This window comes from Nycticebus coucang, chromosome 15, assembly GCF_027406575.1.
Source record: "Nycticebus coucang isolate mNycCou1 chromosome 15, mNycCou1.pri, whole genome shotgun sequence".
Taxonomy (NCBI): domain Eukaryota; kingdom Metazoa; phylum Chordata; class Mammalia; order Primates; family Lorisidae; genus Nycticebus; species Nycticebus coucang.
The window spans coordinates 81,079,832-81,096,436 of record NC_069794.1 but is presented as its reverse complement, the minus strand read 5'-3'; positions in this window follow the sequence as shown (position 1 = coordinate 81,096,436).

Genomic DNA, 16,605 nt, shown 5'->3' with positions numbered 1-16,605 from the left:
AGCTCACAGCAACCTCAAACTCTTGGGCTTAAGTGATTCTTTTGCCTCTGCTTCCCAAGTAGCTGGGAACACAGGTGCCTGCCACAACACCCAGCTATTTTTAGAGATGGGGGTTTCGCTCTTGCTTTGGCTGGTCTTGAACCTATGAGCTCAGGCAATTCACCCTACGCAGCCTCCCAGAGTACTAGGATTACAGGCACAGCCCACTGTGCCTGGTCTTTCTTTCTTTTTAACATCTGTGCTTTGTAATTTCTCTATTTCTTTCTTTCTTCCTTCTTCTTCTTCTTCTTTTTTTTTTTTTTTTTTTTGAGACAGTCTCACTATGTTGCCCTGGGTAGAGTGCCATGGCATCACAGCTCACAGCAACCTCAAACTCTTGGGCTCAAGCAATAGCCCAAGTAGTAGCTGGGACTACAGGCACCCGCTATTTTTAGTGATGAGGTCTTGCTTTAGCTCAAGCTGGTCTCCAACTTAAGAGCTCAGGCGATCCACCCTCAGGCGTGAGCCACCGCGCCTGGCTTCCGCAGGGTCTTTGATTTCCAGGTTCTCTCACAGCTGCTCTGGGTCCCAACAATCCTTTCTGCTTACCTTCTTTTGGAGATGAGGTCTCACTATGTTATCCAGTCTGGCCTTGAACTCCTGGGCTCAAGTGATTCCTCCCTTCCAAGTAGCTAGAACTACAGGTGCCACTGTGGCCAGCTCGCTGCTTTTAGGAGTGCAGCTGCTTTTATGCCAGTGGCTGCACAGGACACCACCACGATGGGGAGAATTTCCTCCTCAGAGGCAACTCTGTACGCAAGCAAAGGAGATGGCCTTGCTCATAAGAGATAGGCTGAACAGAAACTACTTAAAACTACTTAAAAGTTCTCTCTCTGCTCATCCACTGAAATTCTACCATCATATCCAAGTATCTGCCCCAAGGGGCTTATATACCTACAATCTATTAACTCTCCAGCTCAGGGCCTGTGGCTCAAGAGGCTAAGGCGCCAGCCACATACACCTGAGCTGGTGAGTTCGAATCCAGCCCGGACCCGCTGAACAACAATGACGGCTGCAACCAAAAAATAGCCGGGCTTTGTGGCGGGTGCCTGTAGTCCCAGCTACTTGGGAGGCAGAAGCAGGAGAATCACTTTAGCCCAGGAGTTGGAGGTTGCTGCGAGCTGTGATGCCACAGCACCCATGGCACTCTACCCAGGGCGACAGCTTGAGGTTCTGTCTCCAAAAAAACAAACAAACAAAAAAAACACCCCACAATCTATTAACTCTCCTAACACGTTAGCACTAATTAGTTGGTGAAAGGACAAGTCTATTTTCGTTGTGGAGGAAGGTCCCTGAAAGTTCTGCGATTGCAGGAATGAAACCTCTGGGCAGCATGAGGAACCAAGATTGGACCACGGTCATTCTCTTGACTAGGGTTTTGGCCTGTCTTATTGAAACAGGTCTTATAAAGCCTCAGCCAGGCGCTCCAGCCATGGAGTTTTATCTACCAGTTTGTGGCAGAGTGTACTCATTTTTTTCTGGGCCTTAACCAAGTACAAGTACCTTGAACTGCTGTCAAAAGCCTTAGAGGCACCGTAGGTCAGGTGCTATCAGTGACTCACAGTGAGCTGATCTTCCCCTTCCCACTCCCTCCCTCTTCTCTACAGAAATTAATCTCTCGTGCCATCACACTCTCAGTGAATTTTCCTTTTATACCTCCGCGTGTCACTTGAGGCTGTTTGCCTTGAATTAGAGTTATTTGTGTACCTGTGCCTGGCAGCATCTCCACTACTCGATGATTTGAGCTTCTGGTGGACTGGCCATTTATTTTTCATTTTTCTTTTGCTCATAGTACTCTGCTCAATATTTTACATTTAGGTGCTCAATGTGTGTTTGTGAATTGAATCAAATACAACAACCAGGATCAGTATGAGCTGGATGAGCCACTACCCTTGTGTATCCCAAAAGATAAGGGAACTTGGATAAGCTCCAAAGTTCTTAAGCTGGAGTAGTCTATCAAGAATAAGCCCAGGAGAAGGGCTGCATACAACCTGGGATTTTCCAGACAGTCTTTTTTTTTTGAGACAGAGCCTCAAACTGTCGCCCTGGGTAGAGTGCTGTGGCATCACAGCTCACAGCAACCTCCAATTCCTAGGCTCAAGCGATTCTCCTGCTTCCGCCTCCCAAGTAGCTGAGACTACAGGCGCCTGCCACAACGCCCAGCTATTTTTTGGTTGCAGCCATCATTGTTGTTTTGGCAGGCCTGGGCTGGATTCAAACTCACCAGCTCAGGTGTATGTGGCTGGCACCTTAGCCACTTGAGCCACAGGCGCAGAGCCAGTCTTTTTTTTTTTTTTGAGGCAGAGTCTCAAGTTCCTGAGTAGAGTGCTGTGGCATCATAGCTCACAGCAACTTCAAATGCTTGGGCTTCAGTGATCCTCTTGCCTCAGCCTCCCAAGTAGCTGGGACTACAGGCGCCTGCCACAATGACCAGCTATTCTTTTTGTTGTTGCAGTTGTCATTGTTGTTTTAGCTGACACTGGCTGGGTTCGAACCCCCCAGCCTCAGTGTATGTGGCCAGCACCTACCCACTATGCTACGAACGTCACCTCCAGACAGTCTTAGATTGAAATAGTCTATCTTGCTCTCTGCCTGAGTATATGTTCAAATTTTACACCAGAAGTTCCTAATTTGGGACTTGGAAAATATAACTGCTAAATCTGTGGGACATTCAGAAGAAGAATAATGACAATAATAAGGGTAGCCAATGAGTCAAACAGTTGTCAGGTGCCAAGCAGAGAGTTAAGTGAGCGCTCTTTCTGGTAGAGTGACAAGACGATGAGGCAGAGATAGGTAGAGAAGGTAGGTCGTGTCTTTGTGGCTTTGCCAGTCATGTTTTTCCTAATGAGTTTTCAGCCTATTTGAGGCTCTTCGTCGCAGGCTGTGCACGGGTCAGACTGGGTAAAGGAGGACGCAGGGGACAGGTCTGTAGAGAGCCACAGCGGAACTCCCCTGTCCAACCCCCCTTTTAGGTTTATGGGTTGATCAGAGCATTACTCATGGTGACTGTAGCTGTTAACAGGGCAATTAGAGGCCATCCTACCACCAGCTTAAACTCTTCCAAGGAAGCCTGAGGCCTTTCCAAATGAGGGTTTTCCTTCTTTTCTAGAATCCCAAAGGACTGTGTTTACTTAGACTTATTAATTACATGCTTTATGTGAGTGTGGAATATTCTTCATGGTTTCTCGTACCATGAATTATTCTATTGGATGTTAAGTCATACAGACAAGGTAGAGAACATTTGAACCGTGCTGTCTGCAATTTCCCCTCTCATGTTTCCTCCCTTAGATCCCACCAAGCCTGGCTCTTGTGCTAATACTTCATCAAGAATTTCCCACCACTTTCTGCAAAACCTGTCCACTAACAGGTGAGAAACCGCTTCCAAAGTGCAGGCAAAAAAGTTGATCTCAAACCTGTAACTCTTTCCACTGGAGGCAGTGGAAACCAGTTGGGCAGTTGGAGTTTAATCTTGTATCTTCCTTCTGACAGGCTACCATTTCTCTTGCTAGCAAATCCTATCAATGGTCAAAGAGGGTGAGGGTAAGAATTGACCAATCATGGAGGAGTCCTCACCTCTCCAGGGTGTGGGCATCACAAGAGACATGGCATTACAACATACCTGGCCACTTTTTACTTCATCTCCTTGGATATTCAAAGGGATCAGATTGGTAGGTAATTCCCAGAGAGCTGGGTCTGGTAACAACTTTTAGGGCAACGATTATTTCAGATTACCTGAAACTCCGAAAATATATTACCAGACTAAAATTCCATGCTTCTTAAACACTAACTCCCCATTTTCCCCTCCCTTAGCCCCCAGTAACCACCATTTAACTTTGTCTCTATGAATTGACTGTCCTAGCTGTGTCATTTAAGTAGCGTTATATGTCTTTTTGTGACTTGTTTCTGTTAGCATGATTTCATTAAGTTTCATTGATGTTCAAGTGTGTGTCAGAATTTCCTTCCTTTTTAAGGCTGGATAATGTTCCATTCTATGTATATACCACATTTTGTTTATTCATTTCTCTGTGACAGTTGGGTTGCTTCTACCTTTTGACTATTATGAATAATGTTGCCATGAACATGGATGTACAGACATCTCTGAGAGTCCCTGCTTTGCTTTTTTTTTGAGACAGTCACACTTTTGTCAGGGTAGAGTGCCCTGGTGTCATAGCTCACAGCAATCTCAAACTCCTGGGCTCAAGTTATCCTGGTTCCTCAGCCTGCTAAGTAGCTGGAACTACAGATGCCCACCATAATGCCTGGCTAGTTTTTCTATTTTTAGCAGAGACAGGGTCTTGCTCCTGCTCAGGCTGGTCTCGAACTTTTGAACGCAAGCAATCCACCTTCCTCAGCCTCCCAAAGTTCTGGGACTACAGGAGTGAGACCGTACCTGGCCCGGCTTTGAATTCTTTTGGCTCTATACCCAGAAGAGGAATTGCTGGATCATGTGGTCACTCTGTTTAATTTTCTGAGGACCTGCCATGCTGTTTTCCAAAGTGGCTGTACCATTTTAACAGTCTTGGTGGCTCAGGTCTTTGTAAGAGGTGAGCCTGGAGAAAACATCAATTTTATTCTTTGATTTTCTAAAGACTTACTGATGCTGAACACATTATAAGTTCCTGCTATAGACTGCCCATCTGTGGAAGGAAGATGGCAATTACTGCCTCTCTCAGGAAAACAGACTATGGAAAGTGTTGTTTAGGGAGAAGAAATTTGGTTCAAAATACATATACCCTCATTCTGAGTTTGAGGCCAGGGCCTGTGCCATCACTGGCTCTAGCCTAAGCTGCCACTCCTTTCTAGGTCAGAGTTGGGACCATATTTGGGTGGAAAGTCTGATATCTGTGCTATTTATCAGACAGATGCTAAGGACCTTCTCTGAGGCAATGCTGTTTGTATAAAGGGCCATCCTTGGCCAGCAGGTGCACTGTGCCTCCATCATCTTCCTTTTCTTTGGTGTGGTCTACACATCTATAGGAAAGAGTTTCCACTGAACAGCTAACAAAATCCAATCAAGATTTCATGAAGAATGTGATAGCTGCATCCTTCCTTCACCCTCTCCCTTCCTGACCCCAGGCCAGACTGACTCAGACTGACTAGAAGCTCTGCCAATTTCAGAGCAGACTTTCACTCTGTTCATTCAAAGTCTCGCATTAGGCCCTGTTAAAGCAGGGAAGGCTCCACAACTTGCTCTCAGTGGGGAATAGAAGAAGTACTACCATGCTGTCCTTTGGAAGGCTGCCGGTGGCTGCACCTTGGCCGTCTGGCACTTTGGACAAGAATTGCTCAGGTGTCCCCCAAAGGCTGGCGGTGGAGAAACATAGAAGGGGAAGGTGATGACGTTCCAGCTAGAAGTCTGTGTGATGTTTTGATCGCAGTTCACAGAGTGATCCCTCCAGAGTAGCTCTACTGCATTTTTAGTCATGCTGAGAGCAGCCCGGGCCTGTATACAAAGGGTCTTTTCTTTGAAGGATGTAAATGGAGTGGGGGAGATAGAGACACTCCTTACTCAGTGTTGACTTATTAAAAGGTCTCTAAGAAACAAGACCTCATCTATATCTGTTAGCTAAGACCCAACTCTTGTTTCCAAAGCATCAGCTGGTAAATTAATTATTCCTTAGTGGCCAAAGGCATTGGTCCTTGCAACCATGCCAGTAACGCAGGAGGCTGTCTCCCAGCTGCTCTTGGTGGTGATTTTCCCTACCTGGAGTGAGCACCCAAGAGGGTGGGGCTCCCTCTGTCCTGCTCAGCCTTGCATCCTTGGCACCCACAGTTGCACCAGGCAGAGAAGACACTCAGTCAATATTTGTGGAGGGCCCAAATGCACAGCCCAGGACAGGCACTGATGGCCCCGATGGAAAAGTGACTGCTATGGAGATAGCCCTTTGCAGATGCAGGCAGAAGCCTGTCTCCCCTTTGGCTAGGGCTAAGATAACCTGTGATATATGGTTATTGGGTAACCCATCAGAGATAACCAATGCTATTGTTCTGCCCTTGTTTTTCTCCAGTAATTGGGTCCTCCCAAGACCATCCGTAGAAGAAGACTATCCTCAGAGGTGGGAGAAAGCAAATTATAGCTGGGCTTCTTGTGTGGTAAAGATGTCACCTTCTTGGGAGGAGAAAGAAGCCCTCTTGAGGCAAACCTGCCTATCTTCCCTAGGTATGCATGCACTTTAATCTGCAAAGGGACTCCAAGCTGTCCCCACCTATGAAAAGTCTACTCCTTCTGATCTCGCCTTAACAGGGTATGCAGAGAATAAACGTTTAGCAATCTTCTAGAAACCTAAGGAGTAAAAAAAAAAGTCACAAAATGAACATGCCATTTACATTTTAAATTTAAAATGTCACTTTTAGTGTACATTTTTTATACACAGAAAAGAGCAAATTTTGAAGATTTTCCAGGGAGGGAAAAAGGGAAACAGTCAATGATAAAAACAATCTTGAATCTTTATTTGAAAAGGATATTGAACCTACTGTTTTCTGCTTTGTGTGCTGAGCAACAGTCCTACCTTACTGTACCAAGAAGACCGACAGAGTTTGGAGAAACTGGGCTTCCTCTTTTTCCAGGATCATTCATACAACTTTCCAAAGAAAAATGGACTCTCACTTTGGAAAACATAAAATTATGTTTAGTTTTACATCCCTTGGACAACAACTCCTTGAGCCGCTGGAAGGGCAGGTTGTGAAGCGCGTTGTGTAACCTGCGGAGGAATCACGTTGCACCGACGAGTTCCACGAGCTTTCAGGGCAGTAATGAGCTTGATCTTCTTATTCAAATACAAGTAACCCCCTCAGTCGGCTCCCAGTCACGTGTCCGGGTCATGTGGCGCTGGGGCGCGGAAACCGGTTGGTGATGATTAACTAATGCCTCCCCCCAGGGGGAAAGTGCTGGTTTTAAAGACACGAGCTCTGTTTTTATAAAGCAGCCAGGACTGCAACCGAAGGTATAGAGGGTGGGTGGGGTGTCTCGTTCCTGCAGGGAAGGAAAAGCGCCAACAAGCGCTCCCTCCTTTCGTTCCTCTCCCAGAACTTTGCAAACTCTTCCAGCTCAGCACCTTTTCCCAACCTGGAGGACTTGGGGCGGCCGCAGTCGCAGCGGAGTCCCCCCGCCAGCGGGAGGGCCGGCGACGTGGGGCTGGGTCCTAGCGGGGGCAGGAAAAGGAGGGTCGAGTTTGCGGCTTGCTTGGGCTCAAGAGTTCGAGACCAGCCTGAGCAAGAGCCAGATCCCGTCTCTACTAAAAGAAATAGAAAATTTAGCGACTGAGGCGGTGGATGCCTGTGGTCTCAGCTATTTGGGAGGCTGAGGCAGGAGGATTGCTTGAGTCCAGGAGTTTGAGGTTGCGGTGAGCGATAATGATGCCACCATACTCCATGCAGGGCGACAGAGTGAAACTCCAAAAAAAAAATATATATATATATACATATATATATATATACATATATATATATATATATTTTTTTTTTAAAGAAGAAAACCAAATTTTCTCTTCCTTATGAAATTAATGCTTCTGGGTTGATAGAGTTGGGAGGGGGATGGGAAGAGGCACCTCACCCTGTGGAGCTCTTATGGACTTTTCCTTAAAGGGAGAAACAGCATCCAGAATGTGGCTTCTTTTTTTTTTTTTTTTTGTTGCAGTTTGGCCGGGGCTGGGTTTGAACCCGCCACGCTCGGTATATGGGGCTTCTTGAAGTCTTTCTGTGTTAAGAACAGAAATGGCAAGGACGCTGCCTACCCGAATGTTTCCTTGTTCAGAGGTTTGAATTTAGAAAGACGTTCTTTCACTTCCTCCAACTTGTGTAGTGTTGCTTTCAAAAACTGCAGTTATCCAGCTGAGTTTATTTCAGTGGCGTAATGACAATAGTGGGAGCGAATGAAGACTTGAATCTTTGCTGGTGGGAAAGGAGAGATAAAGTACAGATAAAAGCAGAAAACTGACATTAAAAAAAAATCTAGGTGCTTTCTATTTCACATTGTATGGGAAGTATTTTCCAAAAACACCATGCAACACAGATTTAGTCTTACAAGTCTGAAGTCTTTTAATCTTACTTAGCTCTTTTCAGAAAGAAGAAACACAAAGAATTTAGCTGTACCTCTGAAATAAAATTATTTCAAGAATTTAGTTAGGGAGTTTAGTTCTCTTTCGCTTCATTTTTTTCCCATCTTACCCTCTTCAAAAAACTATAATAAAAGTATGTGACTCAAAGGGGTTGAACCTAGGTTTAGTGAGGCCTGAAGCTTATACGATTTGGAGGGCCTTTTGGAAGGAAGAGAATATAAAATTATCTATATAAAATTAGATATTAAAGAATCACTAAATTTAGAAAAAAAATAGTATTAACTGATTACCACACCTCTGAAATCCTTTTATCCTGCATTTTGGGGCATATGCTTTTTGCTGGTCTGTTGTGTTCCCGAAAGGAGAGAATTCTCATCTTGACCAGTGATCAATGTTACCTGTGTGTATAGTTGTAGAAATTTGGTGAGTGGAGAACTTTGCCCCACACTAGCATGGGGCCCTGTCTATTTCATTTCTTGATTCTTTTCCCTGGCCCCCAATACCTCCAGCACCAGATGTGGCAGGGACACACTCATGTGGTGATGCGATGCCTGGGTCTGAGCCTTCACCACTCCAGCCTGGCTGATTGGCATTGTGGGCTGTAGGATTCCAGAACAGACAGCAGTAGCAGCTTTGTTATGTGAAAGTCACTGCATCAACATGTAATCTACCCAAACTGAAGGTAGCCCTACCTTGGATTCCTTAGCCAGCTCTTCAGAATGCCCATAGTCATTCCGAAGCCACCCAAAGAGAGGAAATACGGCCAAAGGGGAGTCAAAGTAAAAAGGCAGTGATCTGAAACAACTGAGTATCTCACCCTGGCAAAGTTTGTCATGGCAAGTGAACACAGGAACTTCATGCTTGGGCCTCTGAGATAGCCCGAGAAGTGAAAAGCTTGCAGTTTCACTTTCATTGGCTTTCATGGTAAATCTGCTTCTGGGGACCCCAGGTTCATAGCAAATCTGTTTTCTAGAGAATTCAAAGATCTGTGTGCGAGGGTGATAGGAAACTTCCCCTTCACCCTGGAAGGTTCACTGAAAGATCAACTCACAGTAAGGCAATTAATAAGAAAATCTATTTATTGTAGGCAGGGGGAGAATCACAAAGTGATTATCAGATTTCTCAATGGAGTTCAAAAGTTTATATACTTGCATTTTATAGGGGAGGGGAGATGGGAATATAGGTAATTCTCATGAATGGCAATAGATGGTTACTAGGGAGGATGAATAGGTACTAGGGACAATGAATGGATCTGGGGCAACAGATTGACTTGTAAGTAATTCTCTTTGGAAATTAAATTAAGCTGAGAGGCAGGCATTATCTTAAAAAGGTTTGGGCCAGATCTGGTTGCGTTGTTTTTTTTTTGTTTGTTTTCTTTTTTTTTTTTTTGAGACAGTCTCACTCTTTCACCCTGGAGTTGAGTTGTGTGGCATCATCATAGCCCCCTGCAACCTCAAACTCTTGGGCTCAGGCCGTCCACCCACCTTCCCCTCTCGCGTGAGCACCCCTGTGCGACCCTGCTTGCATTTTTAGTCTTTCCTGCAATCTATTGAGATAACAGGCAAGTGAAGGAAAGTCGATTGTCGTTTTATATGGGTCCATCTGGTTTTATGCAGATAGAGAGAAAGCCCCTTCCAAAGCCTGTTGCTCTTTAAGGAGCTTTAATTCAAAATACCCTTTATACCAACAAGTCGTATATTGGGGTGAAATTTCCTGAGCTGTTCACTTGTTTGAGGTTAGCCTGCTACCTGAACATCTTGTAAGGAATGACTTGTCAAGGTAAATCCCATTTAATAAAATGTCTCTGTTGGAACTGTGGGAATCAGCTCCAGGAATGGTCCCTCCTGGTGGCCAGGCACTGGGGAAACCATATGCTAGGGAAGGAACAGGGACCTGGCTCCCATTCTAGACTCATTTTGTGTGTAGCACTTGACCCAGGTGTGGATTGCACACATCACACAGTGGGGATGTTTCCTACCTACACAGGGCGAGAGCGTTTCAGAGCTGGAACTTGGCACCTTGGTAACAGAACTCTGACCTTCAACTTCTCCTGAAGCAAGTGCTGCCTTTTCTTTGTTTCTAGAGTGTGGCTGACTTCATTTGCAGCAGTATCCAGTTACAGGTTCCCTTTCTTTACCTCTGTTCTAGCAGAGCATGAGCTTGTTGCTTGCTAGGGAGCAGAGTCGACAGGATCCCTGACCAGCTTTAAAGTTCTTCTGTGGTCCCCCCATCTGATGGTAATGGCCCTGCCCCTTGTCAGTGCCACACTTCACTCTCAGCATGCCTCTAAAACATACCACCCGCCTTTGCCTTTGTGGCCCACACACCACAGAAAGACTCATCTTGTTGAATCACCTGCTTAGCTTGTCAGGACAGTACTTAGAATTTGGAAAGGCTTACCAACTGCTCTTTGTGGGGGAAAGGAGGCTGTCAGTCCAGACATCCAGATCTGTGAATGCACTAATTAGCTGGGTGGAAAAGCCCAAGTGCAAGCAGCAACATCTCCCCTCCCAGAAGAGATAAGCCCTCTGAGTTTCCTGAGTGCAAGATCCGAGATTCTTCTACCCTGGCCAGGCTGTGACAGGGACTAAAGAACATAACTGATTCCTTTAGCTCGGAGTTTTTCATCCTCAACACTAGTGACATTTGGGGCCAGATGGGAGGTGGGTGGGAGAGCTGCCTGTACATTAAAAAAAAAAAATTCTTTTTTTGAGACAGAGTCTCACTCTGCCCACCTGGGTAGAGTGTTCTGGTGTCATCACAGCTCACAGCAACCTCAAACTCTTGGGCCTGAGCAATCCTCTTGCCTCAGCCTCCCAAGCAGCTAGCACTACAGGTACCTGCCACAACACCCAGCTAGTTTTAATATTTTTAGTAGAACAGTCTCCTTTTTGCTCATGCTGGTGTTGAACTCTTGAGCGCAAGTGATCCACCTGCTGCAGACTCCCCGAGCGCTAGGAGCGCTAGGAGCCCTGGTTCCCAATCACGTTTTTAAATTTTTAATTGTTTTTTTTTTTTTTTTTGAGACAGAGTCTTGTTTTGTTGCCCTCAGTAGAGTGCTGTGGCATTACAGCTCACAGTAACCTCAAACTCTTGGGCTTAAGTGATTCTCTTAGCTCAGCCTTCCAAGTAGCTTGGACTACAGGCTAAAAATTTAACTTAAATTTGTTATTATTTGAAAAGATGGAGTCCTGTTTTTTTTTTTTGTACAGGCAGACCCTTACTTTATCACCCTCAGTAGAGTGCCATGGCATCACACAGCTCACAGCAACCTCCAACTCCTGGGCTTAGGTGATTCTCTTGCCTCAGCCTCCTGAGTAGCTGGGACTACAGGCACCCGCCATACAACCCAGCTATTTTTTTGTTGCAGTTTGGCCAGGGCTGGGTTTGAACATGCCACCCTCAGGATATGGGACCGGCACCCTACCCACTGAGCCACAGGCACCACCCAGAGTCCTGTTTGTTGCCCAGACTGGTTTTGAACTTCTAGCCTCAAGTGATCCTCCTGCCTGGGTCTCTCAATGTGCTGGGATTGTAGGCCTGAGCCACCACTCCTGGTCTTGACTGCCCATTATAGGACATGTAGCAGCATCCCTGGATGCTTCCCTGCTGTATGCTAAGTTGTGATGATCAAAAATACCTTCAGACATTGCCAAATGCTTCCTGGAGGGCAAAATCGCCCCCAGTTGAGAGTCACTGCTTAAGCTCTATCAATAGACTCTGTCACCATCAGCTTCCAGTTCTGTTGATTCTGAAAATAATACAGTCAGTAGGCAGAGTGGCTTTTGACTGTCAGAAGAGGGAGACCCAACAGTGGGAGTGTTCTAAGGTAGACACAGGCCTCACTCTTAGATGAGAATATTGTGAGGGAAAAGATAATACCTTTAAGTATAGACACACACTCATTTCTGCAGTCAGGGTTAACCTGAGTCTCAGATGGTCACCTGAAAACTTTAGTTGGTAGTTGGGAGCCCTGTAGTCGGAGATCCAGATTTGAATCCCAGTTCAGCCCCCAATAGCTGTGTGACCTTGGACAAGTTACTTTACCTATGTCTCTGTTTCTTTATTCGTAATATGGAATGGTGTCTATACTGTAGAGTTCTGAGAACTAAATGATAACACAGACAGGCACTGTACACATAGGAAGTGCTTAACCAATGTAACCCATTTTAAAAATTTCCATCCTAGCACTATGGTAGGCTGAGGCAGGTGGATTGCCTGAGCTCAAGAGTTGGAGACCAGCCTTAGCAAGAGCAAGACCCCATCTCTAAAAATAGCTGGGTGTTGTGGTGGGCACCTATAGTCCCGGTTACTCGAGAGGCTGAGAGAAAAGGATCACTTGAGCCCAAGAGTTTGAGGTTGCTGTGAACTATGACACCACAGCACTCTACTGAGGGTGACAAGGTGAGACTCTGTCTCAAAAAAAAAAAAAAATTCTGGACTAAGTTTTTATTCTTTTTTTTTTAGAGACATAGTCTCACTCTGTTGCCCTCAGTAGAGTGCTGTGGTGTCACAGCTCACAACAACCTCCAGCTCTTGGGCTTAGGTGATTCTCTTGCCTCAGCCTCCTGAATAGCTGGGACTACAGGCACCTGCTACAATGCCTGGCTATTTTTTTGTTGCAGTTTGGCTGGGGCTGGGTTTGAACCTACCACCCTCGGTCAATGGGGCCCTACTCACTGAGCCACAGGTGCTGCCTGAATTTTTTATTCTTTTTTAATGATACAGACAAGTAAAATTCTGTCCCAGTTTTCCAGATAATTGTGTCAACCTCTTGGTTTGTTGATCTTGAAGCAATGTACTAAACATCAAATTTAGAGTCTCCTTCTTGATCATTATGGGTAGTACAAATGTCTTCTTCTTGAGAACTTCCAGGTTATCAACAAAACTGTGCTCTCCTTGGAAAACTCTGCTCACCTCCAAGAACGGGGATCAGGGATCCTGGCCACAGACTCCTTGTTTGCAGGGTGTTTGCTCCACAGGTACTGGACAGTGAGGTGTTTTATAATGCAAACATATTTAACCCCATCATGTCCACAAAAGGGTTTATTGATGTATTCAATTACAAACAAGAGATGTTTTTCTTAAAATTAAAAAGTGAAAAGGTAGTGAGTACTACCCTCGTGTATGAACTGAGTCATTGAACATTAGGAAGGTTCTAAAGGATGAAGAGTAATTGTGCACTGTATAAAATCTGCCTTGCCTCTGTAGTCAACCACAATTAACAAGAGATAGGATAAGTAATAGACAAAACCCAAAGGATCTGAAGTGCCATGGCTTAGAAGCAGCTCAGAGCCCGACAGAGTCTGCCAGCTGTTAGCTTAAAGACTCAGAGGTTAAGAGGATGACATGTTAGCACCACACCATGGATTATTTCCTCTATAGGTTCCTTTGAATTTGCCTGACTTCAAAGTGCAGTGGGGTGGTGGAGATGAAGCTGCTAAGGAGACTCTTACCATACTTGCAGATGTCATCTCTCTAAATGGAATTTTATTTTTTTTCCTATTTTTTTTTAAATTTTTTATTGCTTAATCATAGCTGTGTACATTACTGTAATCAAGGGGTACAGTGTGCTGGTTTCATATACAATCTGAAATATTCTCATCAAACTGTTCAACGTAGCCTTCATGGCATTTTCTTAGTTATTGTATGTAGACATTTGTATTCTACCTTTAGTAAGTTTCGCCTGTACCCATTCTAAGATGCACTGTAGGTGTGGCCCCACCCATTACCGTCCCTCCACCCTAACCTCCCCCCTCCCTTCCCCTTCCTTGGCCCTTTCCTCATAGTCTTGTGCTATAGTTGGGTTATAGCCTTCATGTGAAAGCTATAAATTAGCTTCATAGTAGGGCTGAGTACATTGGATACTTTTTCTTCCATTCCTGAGATACTTTGCTAAGAAGAATATGTTCCAGCTCCATCCATGTAAACATGAAAGAGGTAAAGTCTCCATCTTTCTTTAAGGCTGCATAAAATTCCATGGTATACATGTACCACAATTTGCTCGTCCATTCGTGGGTCGATGGGCACTTGGGCTTCTTCCATGACTTAGCAATTATGAATTGGGCTGCAATAAACATTTTGGTACAGATGTCTTTGTTAAATTGTGATTTTTGGTCTTCTGGGTATAAACCTAGTAAAGGAATTATAGGATTGAATGGCAGGTCTATTTTTAGGTCTCTAAGTATTCTCCAAACATCCTTCCAGAAGGAAGGTATTAGTGTGCATTCCCACCAGCAGTGTAGAAGTGTGCCCTTTTCTCCACATCCACGCCATCATCTCTGGTTTTGGGATTTTTTCTCCACATCCACGCCATCATCTCTGGTTTTGGGATTTTGTTATGTGGGCTACTGTTACTGGGGTTAGGTGATATCTCAAAGTAGTTTTGATTGGCATTTCTCGGATGATTAAGGATGATGAGCTTTTTTTCATGTGTTTGTAGATCACACGACTGTCTTCTTTAGAGAAGTTTCTCTTCAAGTCCCTTGCCCACCCTGAGATGGGATCACGTGTTCTTTTCTTGCTAATACGTTTGAGTTCTCTGTGGAATCTGGTTATTAGACCTTTATCAGAGGTATAATCTGCAAATATTTTCTCCCATTCTGAGGGCTGTCTGCTTGCTTTACTTACTATGTTCTTGGCTGTGCAGAAGCTTTTTAGTTTGATCAGGTCCCAGCAGTGTATTTTTGATACTGCTTCAATTGCCTGGGGAGTCCTACTCAAAAAATATTCACCCAGGCCGATTCCTTCAAGAGTTTTCCCTGCACTTTCTTCAAGTATTTTTATAGTTTCATGTCTTAAGTTTAAATCTTTTATCCAGTGAGAGTCTATGGACTTAGTTAATGGTAAAAGGTGTGGGTCCAGTTTCAATCTTCTACAGGTTGCCAGCCAGTTCACCTGGCACCATTTGTTAAATATGTTTCCCCAGTGAATGTTTTTAATTGGCTTGTCAAAGATCAAATAATGGTAAGTAGCTGGATTCATCTCTTGGTTCTCTATTCTGTTCCAGACATCCACTTCTCTGTTTTTGTGCCAATGCCATGCTGTTTTGATCACTATCGATTTATAGTACAGTCTCAGGTCTGATAGCATGATTCCTCCTGCTGTGTTTCTATTGCTGAGTAATGTTTTGGCTATTCAGTAATGTTCTGATTCCATATAAAATGAAGTATTAATTTTTCAAGATCTTTAAAGTATGACAGTGGAGCTTTAATAGGGATTGCATTAAAATTATATATTGCTTGGGTAGTATAGACATTTTAACAATGTTGATTCTTCCCAGCCATGAGCATGGTATGTTTTTCCATTTGTTAACATCTTCAGCTATTTCTTTTCTTAAAGTTTCGTAGTTCTCTTGGTAGAGATCTTTTGCGTCCTTTGTTAGGTATACTCCCAAATAGTTCATCTTCTTTGGCACTACTGTGAAAGGAATAGAGTCCTTGACTGTTTTCTGGGCTTGGTTATTGTTGGTATATATAAAGGTTACAGATTTATGGGTGTTGATTTTGTAGCCTGAGACATTGCTGTATTCCTTGATCACTTCTAGAAGTTTTGTAGTAGAATCCCTAGTGTTTTCCAGATACACGATCATATCATCTGCGAAGAGTAAAAGTTTGATCTCTTCTGACCCTGTATGGATACCCTTTGATCGCCTTTCTTCCCTAATTGCAATGGCTAAAACTTCCATTACAATGTTAAAGAGCAATGGAGACAATGGGCAACCTTGCCTGGTTCCTGATCTAAGTGGAAATGATTTCAATTTAACTCCATTCAATACGATATTGGCTGTGGGTTTGCTGTAGATGGCCTCTATTGGTTTAAGAAATGTCCCTTCTACACCAATTTTCTTAAGTGTTCTGATCATGAAGGGATGCTGGATATTATCAAAAGCTTTTTCTGCATCAATTGAAAGAATCATATGGTCCTTATATTTTAGTTTGTTTATGTGCTGAATTACATTTGTAGATTTACGTATATTGAACCAGCCTTGAGACCCTGGGATAAATCCCACTTGGTCGTGTTGTATAATTTTTTTGATGTGTTGTTGGATTCTGTTTGTTAGGATCTTATTGAGTATTTTAGCATCAATATTCATTAGTGATATTGGTCTACAATTTTCTTTTCTTGTTGAGTCTTTCCCTGGTTTTGGGATCAAGGTGATGTTTGGTTTGTAGAATGTGTTGGGTAATATTCCTTCTTTTTCTATATTTTGGAAGAGGGTTAGTAATATAGGTACTAGTTCTTCTTTAAAGGTTTGGTAGAATTCTGACGTAAAGCCATCTGGTCTGGGCTTTTCTTTTTTTTTTTATTAAATCATAGTTGTGTACATCAATATGATCATGGGGCACCATACACTTGTTTCATAGATGGGCTTTTCTTTTTAGGGAGATTTTGTATAGTTGATGCTATTTCAGAACTTGATATAGGCCTGTTCAACATTTCCACTTTGTTCTGGCTAAGTCTTGGTAGGAGGCATGCTTCCAGGTATTTGTCAATTTCTTTCAGATTT